Genomic DNA, 24,045 nt, shown 5'->3' on the forward strand with positions numbered 1-24,045 from the left:
CAGTAGTCACACGGTGACAGCATATATATATATATATATATATATATATATATATATATATATATATATATATATATATATATATATATGTTTTCGTAGATTCTCGCGGGTGTCTGTATGTGTAGATCTAGAGTCTCGGGTTTCTTCCCGCGTTCCTTTCATCTTCAGAAAGTTGTGGCGACGTTTCGACGAAATCCCATCCGTCATCATCAGGCCGGAGTGTTCCTCCTGCTGCTTCCAGGAGCAATGCGTGGTCTGGCTGTTCCTTTCCTTCCAACTGCCGTGGGGCTGTGTTCTGACAGTCAGAACACAGCCCCACCGGCAGTTGGAAGGAAAGGAACAGCCAGACCACGCATTGCTCCTGGAAGCAGCAGGAGGAACACTCCGGCCTGATGATGACGGATGGGATTTCGTCGAAACGTCGCCACAACTTTCTGAAGATGAAAGGAACGCGGGAAGAAACCCGAGACTCTAGATCTACATATATATATATATATATATATATATATATATATATATATATATATATATATATATATATATATATATATCAGCCTCCCTAAATTCTTTGTTAGTAATTTACACAAATATATGAACTGTCCGGTGTGACTACAGCCTGTTCGATGGCCTTTGAGATAAGGCTGAAAACAGGAAATAAAGATTTGCTACATGTTTGGGGCCTAGCAAGGTAATCTAAGAGTTAACATATTGACACACACACACACACACACACACACACACACACACACACACACATATAAAACTGAACAAAGTGTTGAAAATGCCTGTGTCCGAAAAGTCGTGGGAACATAGGGTGGAAAGAGTTGTCGAGAATGAGAGGGTGAAGATCTTGTGGGACTTCCGAATACAGACAGATAGCCATTTGGAACACAACACGCCAGATATCACAGTTGTAGAGAACCGAAGCGTACAGCTGATTGATATCGGTGTACCAGGAGATGCCAGAGTAGAAGAAAAATAAATGGAAAAAATTACAAAATACCGCGACTGGCCATCGAAACTGCGCGATTATGGATGAAACGTGTAATAGTGATACCCATTGTGATCAGGGCACTGGAACTACGTCCAAAAACTTTGCAAAATACATCAAGAAATTGCAGCTTCCTGCAATAACTCCAGCAAAGCTACAAAAAACTGCGCTACTCAGTTTAAAATTGAAAAAGGGTTGCCCCCTATCACCATTATTGTTTGTTTTAACATTAGAGATTTTATTAATCAAAATTCGAGAGTCCTCTATCATAAAGGGAATTAAAATAAAACAGAATGATTATAGATTGAGAGCTTTTGCTGATGACTTGGTTGTGACAGTATCCCAACCGTTAGAGTCGGTTATAGATTTGATGGAAATTATAACTCAGTATGGTAAGGTTTCTGGGTTTAAGGTGAATAGTAATAAGACTAAGATACTATCCAAGAACTTATCTATGAGTGAAAGGGATATGTTATCCAAATTAACAGGTTTTGAAATAGTGAAGAAGGTTAAATATTTAGGAGTATATATTGCAGCCTCAAATGTAAAATTGTATAAGAATAATTATGAAACACTATGGTCGAAGGTACAAAGGGACTTAAATAATTGGAAAAAAATTACAATTATCATTAAAAAAAATAAAAATAAAAATAAATAAAAAAATTAAAAAAATTAAAAAACAAAAGAAACTGCAGCTTCCTGCAATAACTCCAGCAAAGCTACAAAAAACTGCGCTACTCAGAACATCTTACATTTGAAGGAGATACCCGGTTTATACCTAGGATGCTGGCAGCAGCCCGGTGTCAACCATTAGTGCCAGTCAATTTGAGTGTTCAGTTGACTGAGGTTCATGTTTAATGAATAATAGTTATATAATAATAATAATGAATTGAGCAAAGGGTTGAAAGTTATCAGCATTCCCGGTTAAAATTGAGTTATGTATCTGAATAGCAGGAAGAAAAGGATTTTGCTGGCTAGGATGTTGGACTTTGACATTTTAATGTGGCTTTTCTGAAGCCTGCCCGTTGGTCTCTATTTTTTATTTCTATATCTCTCGTACCCACTTGTAATTACTGCCCTGTGCTTTAGCAGCACTTCTGTGAACCTTCCTGAACAGATTCTATTGGCAGGAATAACTGGGGTGGAAACCTAATACTAGGATGAGGTTGCTAAGCCAGGAAGAAACCACAGATGAAAGCAGACCTGCGTGACCTAACATGAAATGATAAGTAATTCAAGGTAGGTGGAAATATATCCTTCCTACTGTAAACAACTCCGTTGACTTAAACGATGTGAGTCTACTTTCTTTTGGCAGCTATGGGCCCAAATCTTCCAATATCTCAAGGAGACATCTCAGATGCAGTTTCTGACATATCCCCAGGAAAAAGGTTCAATCATGAGGCCCCACCTGATGTATTGCAGATTTCAACACGCACACAACTCACGCTCTCTCTCTCTCTCTCTCTCTCTCTCTCTCTCTCTCTCTCTCTCTCTCTCTCTCTCTCTCTCTCTCTCTCTCAGACACAAACATTACCACCCTCCAATGAGAGAGGCACATGAGAGGCAATTTGGACAGGCTGATCTTGTAGTGGACTACGTTGTGGTAGAAGGAGGAGGAGGAGGAGGAGGAAGAAGAAGGGGGAGGAGGAGGAAGAGGAGATGGAGAAGGAGGAGAAGGAGGAAGAGGAAGTGGAGGAGGAAGAGGAAGAGGAGGAGGAGAAGGAGAAAGAAGGAGAAGAAGAAGGAGGAGGAGGAGGAAGAGGAAGAGGAGGAAGAGGAAAAGGAGGAGGAGAAGGAGAAAGAAGAAGAAGGAGGAGGAGGAAGAAGAGGAGGTAAAGGAGGAGGAAGAGGAGGAGGAGAAGGAGAAGAGAAGAGGAGGAAGAAGAGGTAAAGGAGGAGAGGAGGAGGAGGAATAGGAGGTGAAGGAGGAGGAAGAGAAAGGAGAGGAGGAGAAGGAGAAAGAGAAGGAAAAGAAGGAAGAAGGAGGAGGAGGAAGAAGAGGAGGTAAAGGAGGAGGAAGAGGAGGAGGAGGAGAAAGAGAAGGAGGAAGAAGAGGAGGTAAAGGAGGAGGAAGAGGAGGAGGAATAGGAGGTGAATGAGGAGGAAGAGAAAGAGGAGGAGGAGAAGGAGAAAGAGAAGGAAAAGAAGAGGAGGATGAAAGGAGGAGGAGGAAGAAGGAGGTAAAGGAGGAGGAAGAGGAGGAGGAGGAGAAAGAGAAGGAGGAGGAGGAAGAAGAGGTAAAGGAGGAGAGGAGGAGGAGGAATAGGAGGTGAAGGAGGAGGAAGAGAAAGAGGAGGAGGAGAAGGAGAAAGAGAAGGAAAGAAGGAAGAAGGAGGAGGAGAAGAAGAGGAGGTAAAGGAGGAGAAGAGGAGGAGGAGGAGAAAGAGAAGGAGGAGGAGGAAGAAGAGGTAAAGGAGGAGAGGAGGAGGAGGAATAGGAGGTGAAGGAGGAGGAAGAGAAAGAGGAGGAGGAGAAGGAGAAAGAGAAGGAGAAGAAGGAAGAAGGAGGAGGAGGAAGAAGAGGAGGTAAAGGAGGAGAGGAGGAGGAAGAAGAAGAGGAAGAGGAGGAGGAGGAGGAGAAGGAGAAGGAGAAAGAGAAGGAGAAGGAGAAGGAGGAGGAAGAGGAAGAGGAGAAGGAGGAAAAATAATTCTGACTGATACAGGAAGTTCTCGACTTTGCGACCACTTGTTCAGTGACTGTTGGAAGTTACAACAGAACTGAAAAAAAAAGTGACCTAGCAACCAGTGCTCACACTTACAACCTCACAGTCCCCACTGTCACGTGATCAAAATTTTGGAGCTTGACAACGTGCTTATATTTACAACGATTGCAGCGTCCCAGGGTCATAAGGCCACCCTTATGGACCTTCCCAGCTGGCCTCAGACAAACAAAGTCAAAGGGGGCTTGTCTGAATGACAGTACGACTCACTTAACAACTGCAGTAATTCACTTAACAACATGGCAAGAAAGGATATAAAATCAGGTCTGAGTCAGTTAACTGCCTTCTGGTCCCAGTTACGATTCTAAACCGATTATCTATAGTTAGTTGAGGGGGAAAAATGGGAGCTGAATCAAATTACCATTTATTTTCTTTGACTGACTGGAAAGTCATATTTGGTTTGTAGTAATATTTTATCTTGCATCCTGTTCATGTATTATGCAAAAGTTGCAGATATCAGTAGAGCAGTGGCAGTAATAATTCATTGATGAATGAGTCTGTATAGCACAGCTTTACACACACACCTAAAATGGCAAGTGATCTACAGTAGAGGCTCTTAACTTACTAGTTGAAAAATTAGAGGAGGAGGAGGAGGAGAAGAAGGAGGAGGATGAGGAAGAAGAGAGAAAGAGGAGGAGGAGGAAAGTAGAAGGAGAAGGAGGAGGAGAAGATGAAGAAGAAGGAGGAGGAGGAGAAAGAGGAGAGGAAGGGGAAAGGAGGAGGAGGAAAGGAGAAGGAGAGGAGGAGAGGAAGTGGAAGAGGAGGAGGAGGAAAGGAGAAGGAGAAGGATAGGAGGAGGAGGAGGAAGAAGAAGGGAAGAAGAAGGAGAAGAAGAAGAAGAAGAAGAAGAAGAAGAAGGAAGAAGAAGAAGAAGGGAAGAAGAAGAAGAAGAGGAGGAGAAGAAGGAGAGGAAGGGGAAAGGAGGAGGAGGAAAGGAGAAGGAGAAGGAGAGGAGGAGAGGAAGTGGAAGAGGAGGAGGAGAGGAAGGAGAAGAGGAGGAGGAGGAGGAGGAGGAGAAGGAGGAGGAGGAGGAGGAAGAAGAAGAAGAAGAAGAAGAAGAAGAAGAAGAAGAAGAAGAAGAAGAAGAAGAAGAAGAAGAAGAAGAAGAAGAAGAAAAACATAACTATGCTTATTTTCTGCTGAGTTCGCACTGAGAGAAAGAACCAGGATTCAACTCAACGACCCGGAGCATTTCAAAGGTTAAATGCAAACCTTGCTCGGTACAGAAACCCAAATTAAATCATCCTTGACTGATTGGATGTCCAACTTTTTCTTGAACCCAAAGGCCCCACCAGCTCCTTAGGAAATTAGTTCTATTATCAAACGTCTCTTACTCTTAGGATATTGTTCCTACAACTCCACCAGAATCTTTGGGCCATTCAAGACCATCAGATTGTGTCCCTCATTCTGGGACCTTGCAGAAGAGAGCTCGACCTTCTCCCCTGCGACTTGCCTTCAGATATTTGATGGATGCTATCAAATCCCCCTTGTTCTTCTTTTTTTTTTTTGAAGGCTCATCAGGGCCAGGTCTGTCAATCTTTCATAACAGCTCAATAAATTAAGTCTCGTGATCTTCCCTTCCAGCATTGCTTTTGACATCCAGATGGTTAGGAAACAATCCTTAGGCTTCTTCTGACAGCTCTTGATTAGCCTCTGTCCCACAGCAGCTAAAGCTGTCAAAGGAGACAGCATCTCTGCAGCCTCTACGGTCTAACGGAGGCCCAGATATTTAAGTCATCAATAAATGTTCTAATTAATGACATAAGAGTCACTCTCCTTAGAATAAGGAATGGCCCAAAAGCTGCCTTTGGAGGAAATGAGATTTTGTTTTCTTTCTTTTTTCTTTTTTCTTTTCTTTTCTTTCTCTTTCTTTCTTTCTTTCTTTCTTTCTTTCTTTCTTTCTTTCTTTCTTTCTTTCTTTCTCTCTCTCTCTCTCTCTTTCTTTCTTCTTTCTTTCTTTCTTTCTTTCTTTCTTTCTTTCTTTCTTTCTTTCTTTCTTTCTTTCTTTCTTTCTTTCTTTCTTTCTTTCTTTCCAGGCTGCATCTAAAAATAATCGCACCCAACTGTATTTCGATAAGCAAAAATGAAGATAAGCGAGAGAGACAGGGTCATCCTTGGGGGAATCAAGAGGAAAGTGCAGGATAGCCACAGCATTCAGACCCAACCTTTTCCAACCCTGGTTAGGGTGGAAATGACAGTACTCAACTCCTCCGTCTGCAACCTGGTGCCCTCCGAGTATGCTGAACTTCAGGATCTTTTTTTTTTGTTGCTCTGATTATTTGAATAGAAAAACAAACAAACAAAAATACACCGACTTACCATGAAAGTTAAGGCCTGTATTAACTCAGTGGAGACAGAATGAAATGCAGATAGTCCTCAGTTTACAGCCATTCATTTTAAAACCTCCAGTGTTGGAGCACCCACAACTTCTGGAGGAAGGTTGTTCCACTGGTTAATTGTTCTAACTGTCAGAATATTTCTCCTTAGTTCTAGGTTGCTTCTATCTTTGGTTAGTTTCCATCCGTTGCTTCTTGTCCTGCCTTCGGGCGCTTTGGAGAATAGCTTGACTCCCTCTTCTTTGGGGCAGCCCCTGAGATATTGGATCACTGCTATCATGTCACCCCTAGTCCATCTTTTAATTAAATGCCAGCAACTGTTCCTTATATGTTGTAGCCTCCAGTCCCCTGATCATCTTTGTTGCTCTTCTCTGTACTCTTTCTAGAGTCTCAGCATCTTTTTTACATCGTGGTGACCAAAACTGGATGCAGTATTCCAAGTGTGGCCTTACCAAGGCATTGTAAAGTGGTATTAGTACTTCACGTGATCTTGATTCTGTCCCTCTGTTAATGCGGCCTAGCACTGAGTTGGCTTTTTTTGGCAGCTGCAGCACACGGCTGGCTCATATTGAAGTGATTGTCCACTAGGACTCCGAGATCCCTCTCACAGTTGCTACTATTGAGCAAGGTACCACCCATTTGGTTTTTCTTTAATGTAGAACCTTACTTTTTTCACCACTGAGTCTCATTTTGTTAAGATTCCAGGTTAATACAGCTGGTTGTGGGGAGAAAACTGAAGGTTATTTTATTTTAAAGAATACGCGGGTTAAAAACATGATAAATATAATAATAAATATGCACATCTGCCTCTCCTCAAAAGTCTTGGCCAGGAAAAATAATAATAGATTTCTTTTAGAAGCAGCACAATAGATCCAAGCATCTTCTTTTAAGACTCTGTTCCTCTTCTCTATTTTTACTTTTGCTCCTATTTTTATACCTGGATGTTTTGTCAGGTTTGATCCAGGTCAGCCTTTTCCAAGATCACTTTTTTTTTTAAAGTCTATTCTCTTAGAAAAGACAGGGGCTGGGAAACACAGGTAGTCCTTGATAACAAAATCACTATACTTGAATTTGCTGCAAAGAAAATTGGAAGCTTCTTTATCTTTTTATATTTCTTTTTCTCTTTCCTTTTTGCACTTTTGTCGTTTCTTTGACCTTTTTTCCCTTTCTTTTTTTTCTTATTTCATACAGTATTAAGTTTTATCTTTTTAAAAAAACTCTTAATAAAGTTTATCTATATTTCACGAATGATGTATTTGCTCTATGGTGCCATCTAGGGGCTTAGCATAAGCATTACAATGGCCAGGCTTTAAAAGGAGTTTGCACCGAGTTCCATAAATCAATTTAAAATTTCAATGGCTAACTTTGCTACCCGATCTTTTGGTCCCTTGGAATTACAGTATGTTCTTATTAAATATGCAAATATGATGGAATATAGTCCAGATTCCCAGGTCATGGTTGTCCCAAAGAAGCTTTTTTCCCCCCAGGAAGCAACTGGAGCTTCTTGCATTTCTTTTGAAGACTTTTCACTTCTCATCCAAGAAGCTTCTTCAGATCTGACTGGAAGGATTTATTCTCCTTGCCGACAGAGGATCATTTGCTTTCTTTCAGAGAGTCATTGAAACCATTTTGGAGGTTTACCTGTGTCCTCAGGGTCACCTGAAAAGTGCAAATGTGCAAACCTGGATGACTGAGAATCTCCGTAGACATTTAGTGATGCACTTTGGGGTGAACACCCTCTGAATGGCGCGGGGAATATGAACGGATTTCCAGAAAACATTGCAGACTACAGGAACCATTTGAGGTTCAGTTTGAGATGCAGACAGCACAGACTCATCCCCAACAGCCTGTGCCTGTCTTCAAGGGACACAGGGCAGAACACATCCTGCAGCCAAGAAGGCTCCACCCCCATTTGCACCGCTCAGGTGACCCTGAGGACCCAGATAAACCTCCAAGTGGCCTCAATGACTCTAAAAGAATGCAAATGTCCCGCTGTCTGCAAGGAGTATAAATCCTTCCATTCCCCACCCACCAGTCAGAAGCGGAAGAAGCTTCTTGGATGAGAAGCGAAACATCTTCAAAAGAAACACAAGAAAGTCCAGTTGCCTGCTGAACAAAAAGCACCTTTTGGGACTGGGATGGTTGGCACCGCCAGAAGAGATGCTGAACTCATCTCCAATGGTTCTGAGCTCTAGACCAGAGGTCGAACAACCTAGAGTACAAGTCTTATTCTCATTAATCCTTCTAGTTAGGATCTCAGTCTAAGAAGAGTGGCTAGGATCCTGCAAGTGAACAACCGTCTATGAAGGTAGTGCTACTGGAAAGGCGTTATGTTTGCCAGAGTGGCGAATATCTGTAGCTCCGGTGTAAGATGAGGGTGAAGGTTCGTCCTCTGAGCTCATGGGTTGGCTTCCGAACATTTCGTTACCAGGCTAGCTAACGTCTTCAGCGGAGCTGAGGGGACGTCCGTGTCCGTGTTCTTCTGTTTATAAGGGCTTCAGGAGTGGGTCTTGTGATGAGGTGGTTACAAACTTTATGTTATAGAAAGCTCTTGACTTACAGCCCCAACAGAGTCCAAAATTTCCATTGCTAACTGAGACAGGTGTTGGGTGGATTTTGCCCCTTTCCTGCCACTGCTGCTAAGTGAATCACTGCAGTTGTTAAGTTAGTAATATGGCTGTTAAGTGGCTTGTGGCTTTCTCACTGACTTTTTTTTGCTTGTCAGAAGGTCACAAAAGGGGATCTCATGATCCTGGGTGTTCTGTTCCAGCCTACGTCTGGCCCTGTTTGAATGTCAGGGACAACCCCTTTTTATAGTCAACAGGCTGGAAAAACCCAACCAAATTTATTTGCAAAGAAATCAAAAGTTCAAACAAGAGTTAAACCAAAAGTGCAAACAAGAGTTAAACAAGAATAACAGACCAGGACTCTAGCATAAGATCTTCAAATGGTTGCCTTCAGCAACCAGCACCTCCCACACCTTCCCCTTTTATCAGCAGTCCCAAGGCATGGCTTCTCACTGCCTTCTCCTCACCGAGTTGCCTCATTGCCTTTCTCTGTTCTACTCTGCTGGATTGCCTCCTGCTCCTAGCGTCCCTGAATAGATCCAGCTGTGAATCATCTACGTCCAATACCTAGTGCTCACACGGCTGAGTCTGATGAGGAACATGACAGGAGGGGCCAGCCTGAGAGTCCTGCAGTGCATCAGAGCCTCCCTCTGACACCAAAGGCTCTCCAAACCCCTCCTCCTCCTCCTCTTCAGAATCATCAGATTCAGCTGCTGGTATCACAGGCTGACGCTGAATCACAACACTGGGATGTTGCAACTGTCATAAGTACATGCCAGTTGCCCAGCATCCGAATTTTGATCATGTGACCATGGGGATGTTGCACTGGTGGTAAGTGTGAAAACGGTCCTCAGTCACTTTTTTCAGCGTCCTTGCAACTTTGAACGGTCACTAAACAAACAGTTGTAAGCTGAGGACTAGCTCTAGTCAAGCATGAACTCAACCCCCCTCCCTTTATCCAGGGCTAGGTGAATACCTCCCATTGTAAACGCTCAGCTCCATTCTGTCGGCCTGACTCTACCTAGAATTAAGGGATTACAGGGCTGTAAAAAGAGAGTTTTAGTACTGAAGGAACTAGCAAAGGCAATCATAGTGTTTTGTACTGGAACCCTTGATAATTCTTAGAGAACTTGCTGAGGTTTTTGACCACTGGGTAAAAGGAAATTTTGCCTCTTATTTTTCTCTGAAATGGTATAGGGTTTCCTGCCTGAGCAGGGGGCTGGTCTAGAACACCTCCAAGGTCCCTTCCAACTCTGTTATTCTTCTTATTCTTCCAAAAAGAGAAAGGAGAGCCTCGGATATTACAAACTTAACACCTATCCTGAGCCAGGTCCTCAAACAGATGACTAAACAGCATGTGGTTCCTTTGGCAACAATTAACGAGAACCAGCATGTGTTTGTCACAAACATGTTCTGCCAGATTAACCTCATCTGCCTTTGTTTTGGGAGAAATACAGGCTTAAAAGATTGGGGAAACGGTGCAACATTTAGAAAAGCAACAAAGATGATTTTAGGGGACTGGAGACTAAAACATATAAGGAAAGGTTGCTGGAATTGGGTATGTCTAGTTTAATGAAGAGAAGGACTAAGGGTGACATGATAGCAGTGTTTCAATCTCTCAGGGGCTGCCACAAAGAAGAGGGAGTCAAGCTATTCTCCAAAGCACCTGAAGGCAGGACAAGAAGCAACGGATAGAAACTAATCAAGGAGAGAACAACCTAGAAGTAAGGAGAAATTCCCTGGCAGTGAGAACAATTAATCAGTGGAACGACCTGCCTCCAGAAGTTGTGAGTGCTCCAACACTGGAAGTCTTTAAGAAGAGACTGGACAACCATTTGTCTCAAATGGTACAGGGATCTTCTGCTTGAGCACTGAGGTTGAACTAGAAGACCTCCAAGGTCCCTTCCAACACAATGATGATGATGATGATGATGCATTTGACATGGTGTTCGCAGCCCTAAGATGGTAAAACATGGGGATAGCTTTTACAACCACTAGAAGCATTAATGATCGGATGAATGCTAACCTCTAGAAAGCATTCATAAATGATCCCATGTCAACTTACAAAGTAGTGGAGAGGCATAGAGATTTGTCTCATGGGCCCTGAGGTAATCAATATTTTGAAGGCTTTGAGTGTAGATAAATGGATGGCGGTTTTGAGTGTACAATAATCACAATCTCAAAGGACACAAAGCTAGTGCTAGATGAGTTAGAGGCTAGAACAGTCAGCCACAACCTTTCCGGCTTTGTGGACTGGTATGCGCACATGTGTGTGTGTGTGTGTGTGTGTGTAGACGGGATGGTTCCGTGCAAGCAGTAGGCGAGCACGCATGCAAAAGCAGCTCCATTTGCTAACACTGAGGTGTTCATGCCAACAAGTAGCGTTACTTCTCAGGAGAAAGAGGCTACACGAAACCCAGTGAAGGAAAGACAGGATAGCAGGTCAGAGATAACAGGGATAGGTGAGGATAGACTTGAAGTAAAGAGAGAAGTGACAGAAACACAAGAACAGGTGATCCTGAGGAGGTCTCAATGTAGCAATAAAGGTGTACCTCCTGATCAGTTCACAGCAAGTGGGGTTAGAGCGCATAATGTAAGGTATGAACCCCATAATTGCCAAGAAATGTTATCATTACCTCAAGTAGAGATAATTCTGGGAGTTGAAGTCCACAAGCCATGAAAGGGCCAAGTTTGAAGACGCGTGTCCTAGAAGATCAAGAAAAGGGTCCTAAGATGGAGTCATCATGGCAAATCTCCTGGCCTTGGGTGAAAGAGCGTGCCATTTATTTATTTATTTATTAGCAATTTTTATCTATCTATCTATCTATCTATCTATCTATCTATCTATCTATCTATCTATCAAAATTCAAGGTGAATATACCTAGTGCTCCTTCCTCCTCCTAATTTCCCCACAGCAACAATCCTGTGAGGTAGATTGGTTTGAGAGAGTGACTGGCTGAAAGTCACCCACATGTCTTTCATGCCTAAGCAGGATTAGAACTCAGAGTCTCCTGGCAGCTAACAGAACAACAGAGTTGGAAGGGACCTTGGAGGTCTTCTAGTCCAACCCCCTGCTCAGGCAGGAAACGCTACACCATTTCAGACCAATGGCTGTCCAGTCTCTTCTTAAAAACCTCCAGTGTTGGAGCATTCACCACCTCTGGAGGCAGGTTGTTCCACTGGTTAATTGTTCTAACTGTCAGGAAGTTTCTCCTTAGTTCTAGGTTGCTTCTCTCCTTGGTTAGTCTCCATCCGTTGCTTCTTGTCCTGCCTTCAGGCGATTTGGAGAATAGGTCTTACCCCTGTTCACCAAACTGTATCTCATATTATCTCATATCATTTTGCCCTCTCAAAGTTATAGTCTGAAGTGATCCACGTTGATGGCTGGAGACTTTCAAATGTGTATTTTCACTTCTTGTTCCTAACACGCCCACACACCCACACCCACAAAAGCAATTAATCTCTTGTGACATCCTTACCTTCAATTTGCCTTGGTCTTGCAAATGTTCTTGCGCTCACAGCACCATCACGCCTGCTGTCCCTCAAAACTGCAAGGCGACTGCCAGGATGGAGAAAGAATCAGCATGACACCAGGGTAGTTCACAGGGGGCAACAAAGGACTTAGATTTCCTTTGCAGATTTTGTTAAGCAGGGTGTTCGTTTGCAAGCTGTCATATTTGGTGGATTGGGTGTTTTCTTCCTGCAGAGGTGCTGCATTGCAGCATACAAAGCAGAACACAGCTTCCTGTGCATGAGAAGGTTGTGGGCACTGTCTCTTGTGCTTCTTACTCCTACCCAGGGCTTTTTTTGTCATAGAACGCTCAGAACGGAGTCCCGGCACCTTTTTTGGATGAAACCTTGTAGAGTAGGCAAGGCGGGTTGTATGACACGTGTGAGTTCCGGCACCTTTTTCTTTTACAAAAAAAAAAAAAAGCACTGTGTTCTGTACCAGCCTGCTACCGGCCCTGCAGAAAAGGCAGGGACAACCCCTTTTACAAGAAGGCAAGAGGCTGGAATTACGCCTGCCAAATTTATTACTACAAAAACAAACGGAACAAGACAAACCAAGAAACAGGAGCTTTAAGAAACAGGAACTATCCGAGCGGTTGCCTTCAGCAAACCAGCCCTCCCAGACATTCCCCTTATATAGAGTTCAGGGCATGGCTTCTCTCTGCCTCCTTCCGAGGAGCCCCATTGCCTTCCTCTGTTTACTCCTAATTGACTGCCTCCTGCGTCGGGCGTCCTTGAACAGGGCCAGCTGTGGGTCATCTTCATCCACGCTGTCAGGCTCACACAGCTGGGTCTCCGTGGTGACCAAGTGGGAGGGTCCTGCCTGAGGGCTCTCATCAGCAAGATCTTCAACCCCCTCAGCAAGGTCTTCAACACCCCCCTCCTCCTCCTCTGAGTCGTCTGACCCAACTGCCGAACCCACAGGCTGACCCTGAATCACAACAGCACTGCTCCTACCCTACCGCAATGCAAGTTTTGCATGTTCCTGGGTCCACTTGCTCCATCTTGGAGGACATTCCGATTTTCAGTTGGAAGAAGAGACAGACAAGATCCAGTTGGCTTCTGCTGTGTTGCTCATGCAGCAAAATGTTCTTCAGAAGGCATTTCCTGTGCCTGCTCCGAAAGACATCCTACTTGCTCTGACAGATCTCCTGCAATCTACCAGGGATCCGTAGCTTAGCAGCCAAATCTGCACAGCAAAGCTTGGAAATGTGGTCCCTTCTCTTCACCGTGCTTCTGTGGATGGGAGGAAAGCACTTAAGAGCATTGAAAAGAGCCTGTCGGATTAAACCAAAGATTGCCTCAGTCCCATAATTTGTTTCCCACAACAGCCAGCTAAGTCGGTTGTTTTTCAGTCTGGGAGTTGAAGTCTGGCTGGGGAATTCTGGGAGTTGAAGTCCACGCATCTTCAAGTTGTCCAGGATTGAGAAACACCGAGCTAAGTGCTTTTTAGTCCTCCCAGCTAGGAGCAGAGACACAACTCTCCTGATCCTCTTCCCTGGTAACCATCATTTGGAGATTGTCTCCAATCCAGAAGCAACCTTTAGGTTTTAACACTGTCAGCCTTCAATGGAGCTGTTCTCCATGAATGAACTCAACCCATCCCTGTTCGTAGCTTAGTGTGGGAAGTAAGCCTCTCCCAGAGAAAGAAATATTTTTGGGGAATACTAAAAATCAGAATATTATATTTCCCCAAAGGATCTTAAAAGCAGAACCCCCTTCCCCCCAAGTCTCTCTGCCCCAAACAGAAACCAGGTCTACAGAAATGCAGATGTGGTAATCTTGTCAGAAAGATTGGAGTCAGGAAGCTGGGATTAGAAAGACAAAGATCTCTAGAATCAACAATCCCTCACACCAAAAAAAATCCAACACCCATCAGCCACATCCCCAGGGAAGCAGGATATGACCTTTGGGACATAATAGGATTAACCCACCACCATCAGAATAACAGAAAGGCAGGCTGAGACTCAGGTCAAAGTTCATGCCACAGGAACAACTCCAAACAAAAGCCCAAGAAGGTATAAAAACCCACCACTCCCTACTACATGTGATCAATTTTTTCCAGAGGCATCTTTCTGTCTGGCTCTCCTCTTCAATAAACTGCAACCTTCTTTCTAAAGCAGCCTCCATGTTTGTTTATTCCCGGCTTGGACTGGACCCTGATGAAGATTTTTCTTTCAACATTAGCTTTTAAAGTAATCCTCTCCTTTTTCCCCACAGAGATGAGAAGCAGTCAGAATTTGCCTTTTGGTGGCCTATCTCTGCCACAACGCTGTCCGCAATCCTTGGAGGACATTCAGCTCACCATGTCCTCCCTTGGAAGTCTTGTCTGCTATTTCTGTATGAACTTGGTCCAGTCATTCTTTCTAAGGCTCCTGCTTCACACAGTTTTTTTTTGTGTGGAGAAAAATTAAAGCCCTGATATTAGGGCTTCGGGTAATAATAGTATGTAAGAATAACCCTGGGAGTTAGGAAGAAGAGCTGTAGATTGAATAATAGTTTGAAAAATGATATTTGAGTCTGAAGGAGGAGAGGTGGCAAAAGTAACTCAGAAGGACTAGGACCCTGCCTAGGTTTCAGGACAGTAAAAGCAGGGCTTTTTTTATGTATATAAAATGTATATAACACACAAAAAATAATGTAAGACAAGAAGGCATGTTAGACCGATAACACCATGTCCAAAGTTTCTAAATATAATTAAAATTTGTTCTTAAAAAAAACCAACAACAACGAAGCTCAGAGAGCACCCAGGACCCCACAGTTGTCATCCTCCTCCTCCTCCTCCTCTCCACAAGATGGAGAACTTTTCTCCTTTAGAGTTTAATACACCTGATTGTGCTTCTTGTCTGGACTACCTCGCAGGGCTAATCCTTTTAATCAGCACCCAAAATATCTGAAATTACTTTTTGTTTTTCAGGCAACGAATTCTTGTTATTTCCACTTCCTAATTCTGGTGGTTTTTTTGGTTTTTTTTTTAATCCCTGATCATTCTTGCTGGTCTCTGCTAAATTTAGGGTTTTTCCTCCCCCTCTTAATTATCTGTTGTGGGCTATTTTTTTGCTTTGCTTCTTCTAGAATCTTTGTGGTCTCAATCCTGCTAGAATTAGGTACTCTTTCCAAAAGTCTTGCATGTTGCCTTGGGAACACACACGTAGCTTAATTGCACTCTCAGTCTGGTGGACGAAACAGTAAATCAAAACTCTGCCCATGTTCCACTCATTTATTTCTTAGATATTATAAATTGTTTGCGAAAGACTGGCACACCTTCAGCCAATCACCTTGAGAGTAGCCTCGTAAACAGCAAGAAGCCAATTTAAGGCTCCCTATGAATTTCTGACAAGCTGAAAATCACACACTGAGCAACAGAACAATACGGAGGCAACATAAAATATTAACTGCCCTTTATGTCAAATTAATCTTTCTCTCTCTTTTTTTTTCATTCAAAGGGATTGAACGGACGCAGCATGTCGCAGATAGCCCTTGACTTACAACAAGGTTGCAACGGCGCTGGAAAAAGTCACCTATCACCATTTTTCACACTTAGGACCATTTGCAACATCCCCGGGGTCACATGATCAAAATTCAGACACTGGGGCAACCGATTCATATTTATGACGGTTGCAGTGATTCACTTACCAGCTTTGGCAAGGAAGGTTGCAAAACATGACAGAATTCACTTAACAAATGTCTCGCTTAGCAACACAAAATCTGGGGCTCAATTGTGGTCGTAAGTCAAGGACTATCTGTATACAGATTTAATATGTTCTGCAATCCAAAAGGCAAATGATTTCACATCCCGTATCGCCCCGGATGCCCTAATTTTAGTGAGAAAATCCCTACGCTCTAATAGTTCCTTTTTTTTGTTTTTTTTGGGTAATAGTATTGCCAGAAATACGAAGTAGTCGTGTCCCAACATCTTGAGTTGTCGCTGTGAATTCCACAAAAGGTACTAAAACTTCTGCTGACGGTTTCATGCAGTCACTCCCTCTTCACTATGCTGGTGATGTTTGCTTTTTTACAGTCTCTGGCAGAGTAATTAAAAGAAACAAACAAACAAAAAACCTTTAGTTATGTTACGTGGTGGTGGTTCGTTTAGATCAGCCAGGTGGTTGAAGTCAATTCTGTTCCCGCGCCGGCTCTTCCTTTGGGACATTCCAAGGACAGGATTTCTTACTTGCTGTCGAGAGGAAGAAGGCAGCTGACGTGCAGTTCCACCTTCTTGGTTCAAAGTCCTACCACTGATCTTGAATTTCAGTTCTCTGAAGCCATAATTGTTCAAGTTCTTTGTGGGAAAAGATTTCCTTCCTTCCTTCCTTCCTTCCTTCCTTCCTTCCTCTCTCCCTTCCTTTTCCTTTTGCTCTTCCCCTCCTCCTCCCTCCCTTCCTTCTTCCTCCCTTTCTTTGTCCTTCCCTCCCTCCCTCCCCTTCCTTCCTCCCTTCTCCTTCCTTCCTTCCTTCCTGCCTTCCTCTCTCCCTTCCTTTTCCTTTTGCTCTTCCCCTCCCTCCCTCCCTTCCTTCTTCCTCCCTTTCTTTGTCCTTCCCTCCCTCCCTCCCCTTCCTTCCTCCTTCTCCTTCCTTCCTTCTTTCCTTCCTCTCTCCCTTCCTTTTCCTTTTGCCCTTCCCCTCCCTCCCTCCCTGCCTTCCTCCCTCCTTCCTTTCTTCCTCCCTCCCTCCCCCTTCCTTCCTTCCTCTCTCCCTTCCTTTTCCTTTTGCCCTTCCCCTCCCTCCCTCCCTTACTCCTTCCTCCCTTTCTTCGTCCCTCCCTCCCTCCCCCTTCCTTTCTCCTCCTTCCTTCCTTCCTTCTTTCCTTCCTCTCTCCCTTCCTTTTCCTTTTGCCCTTCCCCTCCCTCTCTCCTTCCTTTCTCCTCCTCCCTCCCTCCCCCTTCCTTCCTTCCTCTCCCCCTTCCTTTTCCTTTTGCCTTCCCCTCCCTCGCTCCCTCCTTCCTTTCTTCCTCCCTCCCTCCCCCTTCCTTCCTTGTGGTAATACTCTCAATCAATGGAGAAAAGAATGATCCTCCTCACCTGCTCCTTTTATTCAGTTGTTTCATTTATCCTTTGAAAAATATCACTTAAAAAATCACTTAAAAAGTCCCACTCGTCATCTTCAGGCTGGTGTGGACAATGTTCCTCCAGGCCTTCCTGTCCTCTACCATCTTCTGGAGTCCATTTAAGCTCACACCTACTGCTTCAGTGACTCCATCCAGCCACCTCATTCTCTGTCGTCCCCTTCTTCTCTTGCCCTCAACCTTTCCCAGCATTAGGCTCTTCTCCAGTGAGTCCTTCCTTCTCATTAGGTGGCCAAAATATTTGAATTTCATATCTCTATCTCTATCTCTATCTCTATCTCTATCTCTATCTCATATCTATCTATCTATCTATCTATCTATCTATCTATCTATCTATCTATCTATCTATCTATCTATCTATCTATCCAGGGGAAACAGAAGCGGGTGCAACCTCTGTCCCGGTTGGAATTCAGCCTGTCATTCAAAGCTGAAATTATTTATTTATACCATCTGTAGAGCCACCCATCTTAAACAATTTATCAGAAACGCCAATGACCGCTATCTCTCTCCTTTGCAATCAAGCACTTTGGATCAAGTTGCAACGGAGGCCTTAGCAGGGTGTTCACTGGAGTGGAAAGAGAAGGATTTATACTGATGGATCTAGGACATGTTTATTCTTAAGTTATTACCCATAAAACTTTAAACAATTGTCTGGAGAAGTTTTTTGAGCCATAGCCAGCAGCCCATTTAACTTTTTTTTTTTAAAAAAAATTGGTCCTGGTGGGGAGTTGAATAATTTGGTATTACATCAAATATAACTCCGTTCCTCAGCAATGAGACATGACAGCTTCACGTAAGGACTCTAGTGCGGGATTTAGTCACCAAGGGAGAACTTTAAAGTGAATAAAATCAGCTTCTTTTCTTTTATACAAGGAACACCTGTGACAGTGGATGAAAATTTTGAGCATCCTTTCCCCCCCCCCCCCCCCATTCAATTGTGTCTGATTTTCGGAGACGGTCTGGATAAGTCCCTGCAGTTTTCTTGGAAAGATTTTTTCAGGGGTACTTTGCCATTGTCTCCTTCCTAGGGTCGAGGGAAAGAGACTGGCCCATGGTCATCCAACTGGCTTTGTGCCTAAGATGGGACTATAATTCACCATCTCCCATTTTCTAGCCTGGTGCCTTAACCACTACACCAAATTGGCTCTCAGGAGGATCCATAAGGAGATCCAAAATGGAAGCTGTGATAATTTTTGGAACCAGGGCCAACTGAGAAGTATCAAAACAGTCAAGACGGCAGCTATGACCATAAGATTTGTACCCACCAACTTGTCACAATGCTCCTGCTGGGACACCCCCCCCCCTATTAATTAATGTAAGGCTTCTCTTCCAAGCCCCTGAGGGCAAAACAAAAAGTAATGGATGGAAATGTATCAAAGAGAGATCCAGCCTAGAATTAAGGAGAAACTTCCTGTCATGAGAACAATTAATCAGTGGAATGACCTGCCTCCAGAAGTTGTGGGTGCTCCATCACTAGAGGTTTTCAAGAAGAGATTGGACACCTATTTGATTGGGATGGTATAGGATCTTCTGCTTGAGCAGGGGGTTGGTCTAGAAGGCCTCCAAGGTCCCTTTCCAGCTCTGCTACTCTTCCGAGCTATTCTCAGAGCATATCTAGTTAGGCAACTAGTTGCTTTTGACCTGGCAAGATTCTGTCTATAAGTGAAGAAAGAAACTACTCTTAAGTAATTCCATGTTGTGCTTGGTTCTTAGGGCCTGACACAAGCCCTTAGTGACTTGGCTTTTCCTCAAAACTCCAGTTCAGCTCACGATCATGGCTTGTTTCGGCTGTGATATGTGTTTTCCCATGTTACACAACATCCTTTTCTGTTAATTTTGTTTGCTTTAGATCTGGACTGGTTAGACTAGACTAGACTAGACTAGACTAGACTAGACTAGACTAGACTAGACTAGACTAGACTAGACTAGACTAGAATAACAGAGTTGGAAGGGACCTTGTAGGTCTTTCCAGTCCACCCATTGCTCAAGCAGGAGACCCTGTATCATTTCAGACAAGTGATTGTCTAGTCTAGTCTTTTCTTAAAGTGATGAAGCGCCCACGATTTCTGGAGGCAAGCTGTTCCACTGGTTAATTGGTCCTCACTGTTAGGAAGTTTCTCCTTAATTCCAGGTTGCTTCTCTCCTTGATGAGTTTCCAACCATTGTTTCTTGTCCTGCCCTCTGGTGCTTTGGAGAATAATTTGACCCCCTCTTCTTTGTGACAGCCCCTCAAATACTGGAACACTGCTTATCATGTCACCCCTAATTCTTCTTTTCTTTAGACTAGCCCAGGGGTCGGCAACCTCGGCTCTTTTATGACTCGTGGACTTCAACTCCCAGAATTCCTGAGCTTCGTATGTTTTATGTTATACGAATAAAACCCCACTGAGAGATGGCTTTGACCGAAGGTGGTCCTATCAATTAAAACTGTAATTACTGTACTTCACGATACCTACATATAAATCACAGACAGTGAGAGATTCTGTGGCACCCAGTCCCCTTCTGAAATAAAAGGCTTCGCACCATGGTCCATGCTTTTAAGACGTTTGTGACACATCAGCAGGTTCAACCGCTCCATATCCTAAGTAATTTTCCTTGCTCGTTGGCACTTGATGATTTACGTCTTTACACAAGTCAAAGTTATTCAAAGGTTTGGATCCTTTTGTGACTTATTCCCTGAGACACTAGTAACGTGATGCCTGCTGACATTTTCAACTGAAAGTTTAGTGGATGGATTGAACCCCCCCTGCCCCCTTGAGTTTTTTTTATCTCCTGTACACAAAGGAAAGAATATCTTGGTATTGCTAGGGAGGAACAAATGTAAACATACTGTCTTACTGCTATCAACAAACCACAAGGCAGGTAATCGCTAAAGACAACAGCGGGTTACCGTAGCCTGTGAAACTAGAATCCTGTATTAAATAAGAAAGCAAGTACAAAGCAGAGAATTCTAACATTACAGAATACAAACAGAATGAGAATAACAGAGTTGGGAGGGATCTTGAAGCCCAAGCCCAGGGGTAGGCAACCTCGGCTCTTTTATGACTCATGGACTTCAACTCCCAGAATTCCTGAGTCATTGAAGTCTTTTTTTTAAATGCTGCTGTTGCAAGGGGAGCAGGAAACCCCCCCCCCCAACATGGATCACAGAAGATCAGAGGATCCAAAAGTAGCAACCCAATGGCTGATCTGTGTCGTTTTGTTTTGTGTTCTTCAAAATAAGGATGGAAATTGGAGCAGCGATTTCTGCCTCCACCCTGTCCGCAAAGAAACTGAAAACCCAGCTTCAAAATTTGACATTAGGTTTCGGCAACGCTACTTGGAGCTATTTAGAAAGTTTCGACAGAGGAATGTTTCTAAGGTGGAAATGAGGTCAGAAATGAGATATCCTCGGTGTTACCCAGTTCCATTCTCATCCTCCAAAATCTTTCCCCCAAATGATCATGGAGATGCTGCAAAGGTTGTGTGAAAAAACGGACGTAAGTCGCTTTTTTTCAGTGCTGCCGTAACTTTGAACAGTTACTAAATGAACTGTAAAAAATTCGAGGACTCCTTGTATTATCTTTCACAGTTGGCTTTGTGAGAACTTGGCCAGCAACCCAGGTGCCCGTGTAACCTTTCCCCCGCACATTTTTTGCAGAGGCAAATGAGAAACTTGTTGAAACAAAGAAAATAAAGGCAAGTGGATAACATATGTAGGCAAGGAAATGCAAATTCTTGGAAAAACCAGCCCTTTGGGGTGGCAAGTAGGACATCCCATCGCCACTTGCAGAAGCATTCCAAGAGCTTCATAGTCCGTGTTGAATAACTTGGGAGTTTAGTTTTCATACATGGTTCAAAGCTTCACCTCCACTGTCAGATATTTAATGCAAATTATAGTGGACCCAGTTTCCAGAGTTTTTCATTAGCGTCAACTCCAGCTGAGTGGCCACCATCAGCAATGCAATAAAGACCCAAAGAGTTGCTGTCCTTGGTGCTGATTTTGTTGCCCTTATAATAGTCCATAGCTACCCAAAAGTGCTCTTTCTTTTTCTTTCTTTCTTTCTTTCTTTCTTTCTTTCTTTCTTTCTTTCTTTCTTTCTTTCTCTCTCTCTCTCTCTCTCCTTCCTTCCTTCCTTCTTTCCTTTCTTCTTTCACTCAACTCCAGCTGAGTGGCTACCATCAGCAATGCAATAAAGACCCAAAGAGCTGCTCTCCCTGGTGCTGATTTTTTTGCCCCTATAATAGTCCATAGCTACCCAAAAGTGCTCTTTCTTTCTTTCTTTCTTTCTTTCTTTCTTTCTTTCTTTCTTTCTTTCTTTCTTTCTTTCTTTCTCTCTCTCTCTCTCTTTCTCCTTCCTTCCTTCCTTCCTTCTTTCCATTCTTCTTTCATTCAACTCCAGCTGAGTGGCTACCATCAGCAATGTAATAAAGACCCAAAGAGCTGCTGTCCCTGGTGCTGATTTTTTTGCCCCTATAATAGTCCATAGCTACCCAAAAGTGCTCTTTCTTTCTTTCTTTCTTTCTTTCTTTCTTTCTTTCTTTCTTTCTTTCTTTCTCTCTCTCTCTCTCTCTCTCTCCTTCCTTCTTTCCTTCCTTCCTTCCTTCCTTCCTTTCATTCAACTCCAGCTGAGTGGCTACCATCAGCAATGCAATAAAGACCCAAAGAGCTGCTGTCCCTGGTGCTGATTTTTTTGCCCCTATAATAGTCCATAGCTACCCAAAAGTGCTCTTTCTTTCTTTCTTTCTTTCTTTCTTTCTTTCTTTCTTTCTTTCTTTCTTTCTTTCTTTCTTTCTTCTCTCTCTCTCTCTCTCTCTCTCCTTCCTTCTTTCCTTCCTTCCTTCCTTCCTTCCTTCCTTTCATTCAACTCCAGCTGAGTGGCTACCATCAGCAATGCAATAAAGACCCAAAGAGCTGCTGTCCCTGGTGCTGATTTTTTTGCCCCTATAATAGTCCATAGCTACCCAAAAGTGCTTTCTTTCTTTCTTTCTTTCTTTCTTTCTTTCTTTCTTTCTTTCTTTCTTTCTTTCTTTCTTTCTTTCTTTCTTTCTTCTTTCCTTTCTTATTTCTTTCTTTCTTTTCTTTCCCTCCCTCCCCCTTCCTTCCTTCCTTCCTTCCTTCCTTCCTTCCTTCCTTCCTTCCTTTCTCTCCCTCCCTCCCTCCCTCCCTCCCTCCCTCCCTCCCTCCCTCTTTCTTCTTTCTTTATTTCTCTCTTTCTTTCTCTCTTTCTTCTGAAAACACTGCTTCTCATCCAAGAAACTTCTTCAGTTCAACTTCTTGGATGAGAAATGAATTAAAAAAAAACCCCTCCAAAAGTCCAGTTGCCTTTGGGATAAAGCACCCTTTGGGACAACCATGACCTGGATGATTGAGTATCTCCATAGGCATTCAGTCCATAGTTACATCTAGTAAGCTATCCTGCAGGAATCCTCAACTTATGACCAGGGTTGCCAAGCAAAACAGTTGTTAGGAGAACAGGACAAGAAAACCGTACTGATGATGTTACCTAGTTTGGTAACGAAACATTCCGAAATTATATTGAAACAAGCTGGGAGAATAAACCACAGCCAAAATAAATGAGTTGTGTCCAATTTTATGATCCTTTTTGCCATGGTTGTTAAGTGACTCAGTGCAGTTGTTAACTGAATCATTCAGGCATTAAGCAGATCTGGCTTCCCCCATTGACTTTGCTTGCCAGAAGCCAGCTGGCAAGATTGCACATGGCCACCTGATGACCCTGGGATACTGCAAATGTCACAAATACACAAATCAGTGCCACAATGGTCATAAGTATGAGGACTGGTTATGAGTCACTTTTTTTTCCACTGTAACTTCTAAGGGTTGCTAAAACAAGTGGTTTACCTCCATTTGATTCCTTTTTCTTTTTCTAAATAAATTATTTTATTCCCAAAGTAAAAATATTCCAAAAGAAAAAGAAGACAAGCACAGAGGAAAACCAAACAAGAACAAATGTCCATTAAACACACACACACACACACACACACACACACACACACACACAGTCTCCCCTAGTTGAATACTGATAAATGTATTTCAACAATAGTCGTTTCTCCCATTGCGCAACAAATCTAGAGTTTATGAACTTTTGCAGCTCTATTGACCCAACCAATTCGACCTGGCATTTATCTACTGCAGGGGTTCCCAACCTTTTCTACACCCCACACCCCTAGAACGCTTCTGATATATTCTCGCACCCTTTACGAAAGTTCGAATTAATGCCGACGAATTCTACACATACTCTATAATTTTGAAAACCCAAGTTTTCGCGCCCCCTGGAACATCGTCTCGCACCCCTGGTTGGGAACCCCTGATCTACTGTAAAAAAAGAACAGTTAATGGGAAAGCCATTAAATTTCAAAGCTCTCTGTCATCAATCTATATAGGTAGTCCTCGACTTACAACCATTGGTTTAGTGACGGTTCAAAGTTACAACGGCACTGAAAAAAGCCATTTAGGATTGCTTTTTCACATTTACGACCACTGGGGCATCTCCACGGTCACGTGATCAAATTTCAGGTGCTCGACAACTGACTCATATTTATGACGGTCGCAGTGTCTCTCCTCTCCCCCCCCCCTTTTGCAACTTTCAGAGAAGCAAAGTCAACGGGGAAGCCGGGTTCACTTAACGACCGTCTGACTAACGTAACAACCGCAGTGATTCATTTAACATCTGTGGCAAAAAAGGCTGTAAAACGGGGGTGGGGTGGGGAAACCTACTTAACCAATGTCTCACTTAGTGACAGAAATTTTGGGCTCGAAGTTAGCCGTACATCGGTGTGTGTGTGTGTGTGTGTGTGTGTGTGTGTGTGTGTGTGAGCTACCTGTATTATTGTATTTTCCCTGGGTTTAATTCCTG

At 43.3% G+C, this 24,045-nt stretch overlaps 1 protein-coding gene across 1 annotated transcript in view; it reads right to left on the reverse strand.

The window, feature by feature from the left end:
• The window catches only part of DLG2 (discs large MAGUK scaffold protein 2), a gene marked incomplete at both ends in the record, with an annotated part of 1,055,326 nt that overhangs the window by 135,990 nt on the left and 895,291 nt on the right, over positions 1-24,045 (reverse strand). The gene's annotated exons all lie outside the window — the stretch shown is intronic.

Source organism: Vipera ursinii, assembly GCF_947247035.1.
Source record: "Vipera ursinii genome assembly, chromosome: 4".
Taxonomy (NCBI): domain Eukaryota; kingdom Metazoa; phylum Chordata; class Lepidosauria; order Squamata; family Viperidae; genus Vipera; species Vipera ursinii.